Source organism: Aegilops tauschii, chromosome 4, assembly GCF_002575655.3.
Source record: "Aegilops tauschii subsp. strangulata cultivar AL8/78 chromosome 4, Aet v6.0, whole genome shotgun sequence".
NCBI classification, from domain to species: domain Eukaryota; kingdom Viridiplantae; phylum Streptophyta; class Magnoliopsida; order Poales; family Poaceae; genus Aegilops; species Aegilops tauschii.
The window spans coordinates 162,968,161-162,972,115 of record NC_053038.3 but is presented as its reverse complement, the minus strand read 5'-3'; the positions used below and the strand labels follow the sequence as shown (position 1 = coordinate 162,972,115).

Sequence of the window (3,955 nt, the reverse complement as noted above, 5' to 3'; positions counted from 1 at the left end):
TTTTCCTATAGTCTTCCCTAGAGTGCGAGCCTCTATGAACACGAGGCATGCCGGGAAACATGAAAAGCGTGGGGTCTCAATACTCAGAAGTGCCCAAGTAAGCACCTCCGCTGCCTCCGGCACTAAAATAAACACCCCCATATAACAACGGATATCTACCAACGATACTAACGCAAGTGTTGTTTTATTCAACCCCCACGTCCCAGCTTAGCGCTCACCTCCCTATTCCTAATCCAAAAGCGGGGAAAATGGTAACCACTCGGTACACCCCTCCACCCCTCCTCCGTTGTTAAAAGAAAAAACATTTTCCTATCTCATCTCTCCATCCCACGATTCCTCTCTGACCCGAGCTCCATGGCCATGACGCTGCCGCCATGACCTCCATTTGGGCCTAGCTCCGGCGCTCTTCTGCGTCGTTGCTCGCTGGCCTCAACTCCCCATGAGTGCCATCCTCAGATCCTCCGTCGCCGCGACATCCTCCGAGTCCGGGCCCCTGCACGTGCCCCTGCAGCAACCCGCCACCACGGGTCACCGGCGCGGCTCCTGCTCCTTCGGTTTTTCGGCTCACTGACCCCGGCGTCTCCGCACGAGCGGCTGCCGCCACTGGCTCAACCGTGCTGCTCTGCCACGGCTACCTCGACTCCCATGCCAAATGGTTGAGTGAGACACTCCTCCCCTCTGCTCTTATCCTCTCTGGTCCTGTGTGGCATACCTAGGTTTGTCGTCTGGCCTCGTAGATTACGGCTGGATATAGCAAGAACCGCGACCGCTCTTCCTATGGAGGTTGCCATGGTCGCCTATGGCCTACCCCACCGCTCACCTGGATTTATCTCCCTCAAGAACGTGGTTGTCCCATTATCCCCAATAATCCATTTCCCCCCTAATTTAACAACATGGTGGCTTCTATAATTCCATTGGCATTTGGTGCCTAGCTTCTCTAAACTTCCACTTGTGCCATGGATGGACCAATTAGAACGAGATTGGAAAACATCTCTGTCCCCTTCCAATTAAATTGGTCAATGAATATTGGTACTAATGTATTTAAGTTATGGCTAGTGATCCTCTTTTACGTTGGAGGAAACCTGATCCTCTAATTTTGCTATACATGTTTTTGCTGGTGATCCTCTGCTTTAGTTGTGCAGACCATAATAATTGTGCGATGCACCTATACTATCTGTATGTATTTTCCACATGGCTATCATACTCTAGAGTGCCACATCATACTGCAGAAAAATAATAATTTTACCTTGGATGACTATTCACCAGTCTTGTTTTGATATCAATGCCTGCATCTTTCGTGGCTTATGTGGAGAGAATCTAGTTTTCCGTTGAAACAGGGGTGATTGCGCATTATTTATTTACTCTTACAAAAGCTTCCGATTTCATGGAGAAATCAATACTACAAGTGCATAACCTCTCCTTATTCAGTAATGTGAAGCATGAGTATACATAACAGCACTACAAAGGTATATGAATCATAGTCTAGATATCTCACACTTGCCAGCATGCGAAGTATGTAGGTAAAAATTTGATTCATCCGAACTATTTTCTTTAGCTTCAGATACTTCTAAATACTTTAATGTTTGTATTTATTTGCATGCTAGGATGAATTGCAATCATATTTGGACCAGAAGGATGCAGCACAACAAAAACGCTTCACAGGATGCCACACTGCATCTTTTATTCTCACTAGTATTTGAATTTTAAGTTGTTGCTTAGTGAACTATGGTCTTGCAGGTTTCCCCTAATATTAAAGATACAAAGCTACCTGAGGTATTCAGCTTGCGAATTTCATGAGTGTTGGGAAGATAAATTGCCAGCAATGATGGGAGCACCTCAATGACATCACGTAGGTGTGGTGTTCATCAATCCCTTGTTTCTTTGTGTGTGTGTGTGCGCACGCGCGCGCTTGTGTGCGCGCGTCGTGTGTACATGAATTCATCTTTATATGCCATGTTGATTGCTCATTTAGATTCAGGATGCAGGCAGACACTTCCGCGGCACTTCCCCAACGTCCGCAACCAAAATAGCAGGATTAGCAGTATACACAGGTTTTCACTGCTAGCTACGCCCGGCGGGCACATGCGGTGGTCCGTGTCTCAGTTAAGCTACTTTTGAGTTTCGTCTAGTGCTAAGTACAGTACACTAGTTTGTATACTTGCTGCTATACAGTATACACATTCAGGTGTCACTATCCACATTCAGATTTCTAGTTTGTAATCATACACGCTTATGTAGACAATTAGCTAGGTCATCCGGACATACAAGCTCATGCAGACACATTCAAAATATGTAGACATTCAGACCAAAGTGATATATCATCTTCATATTCTGAATCCTAAGTCATAATTTCTTTGTACAAAATAATAGCTTGTAGTAAATAAATGCAGTAGATGTGCATGCACTATTCCTTCAAGAATTCAGAATATCCAGGTTATCAGTATTACTCTTCCTGTAGTACCATCCGGACATTGCACTGGATAAACAACCTAGCTTCCTTTTTCTCATGACCATCATATATAGTTAAACAAGCTTAGCAGATGATTAATGAAGTCTAGGGATAAGCGAAGAACAATGTGCTAGGAACTTACATTAGCGATCATGTGCCGCAACTTAGAATTTGAAGTTTTTGTTTGATATTTGCAGGCGTTAGTAGAAGTTCTTACATCTAAATTATTCTTTCTATCCCCGCAAAAAAATTTATTCTTTCTAACATCGTCCGAGAAGACATCACTTCTTGCCTAATGGTGTGACATGCGTACCCATTCAGTTGAGAATTTTTTTAGTGGAAGCACTTGACTAGATTCCAATGGTCTATGTATATCAAGCAACCACTTACTACCAGCAGCTATAGTTTCTCTGAGCACAAACTGCTCAGTATTAAATCAACTAATTAAGAGTCCAGTTTCATTTGCTTGTTTTCAGGTACAAAACAGACACTGGTTCAGAGTTCTAACATTTTCTTACAACATGTAGCATTCCTACCATGCTCGTCAAGAACTTGTTTATTACCCAAAGTAGTATACTTAATTGTTTGTATTTTCTTCATTGCTAGCAGAAGATGAAGAGTATGCACTTTATTATAGCGACAACTGGCAGGAACTATCTTCAGGATATGGAGTTATGGATGGCAAGAGATGCTGATCGGTTTGGTTCGAGTTAATGAAGATTGAACATGTCAGTCTAGATGCTCATGTCACGAGCTTAGGTTTTTGTTTTATGCAACGAAGCTTTGATCTGTTTTGTGTACAAAGCACATGTGTTCTCGTTAAACACATGTATACAAGCTGAAGATAAGCAATGAATGCCATTCTGATATGCAATACTTGGAACAAAGCATATCTATATACATTATCATGTATTCCTTGGATGGTGCTCTTTGTAAAGCAACATTATTGATTTAATATATGAGATCTTTTTTACTATATTGCATCTCCTGTACACTACCTACATTGGCCTCATAACCTATGTAGCAACTACTTCAAAAGCTGCAATAATTTGTTTCTCCATTCCAAAATCCATTTGTGCGGGGTCACCACCAACACATATGAAGTGTTGTTGGGGTTTAGCTTATGCATTGCTGTCTTACAACGCTTATGTGCATCGGTTACCAACGCATGTATATGTGTTGGTGTAGACCCTTGCAACGCCACCAACGACAATGGATACAAATCCGTTGGTGTAGACCTCAGCAACGCTTATCTGGACATTTGACAACGCATTGATGCGTTGCTATAGGGCGGTTCCTCTTGTAGTGCGGAAGCATACACCTGGTACTTGTCATGCATTGTGGGTGTAGGAGCCGCTCCACTTGCAACTTGACACATCATGCCACCCTCCTAGGGTAGCCAAAACTTCAATCAACAACATGGTGTGATAGGGGAAAGCCATTTTTGTTGTTGTTGGACTTAGTCCGTAAAAATTGGGGAAAACTAGATATATCCACGAAATGCAA

The 3,955-nt window shown here is 42.9% G+C and overlaps 1 long non-coding RNA gene across 3 annotated transcripts; it reads left to right on the top strand.

The window, feature by feature from the left end:
• The first annotated feature begins 285 nt into the window (after positions 1–285).
• LOC109740593 (uncharacterized) lies at positions 286–3,425 on the top strand. 3 transcript variants are annotated; one of them, XR_012181663.1, is made up of 4 exons: positions 286–1,520; positions 1,605–1,853; positions 1,986–2,102; positions 3,059–3,425. It is a non-coding gene; the product is annotated as an uncharacterized lncRNA (long non-coding RNA). The 3 variants fall into 3 exon arrangements; XR_012181665.1 differs by having other exon boundaries at positions 1,973–2,102; XR_012181664.1 differs by having other exon boundaries at positions 321–1,520; positions 1,605–1,849.
• Positions 3,426–3,955: the final 530 nt, after the last annotated feature.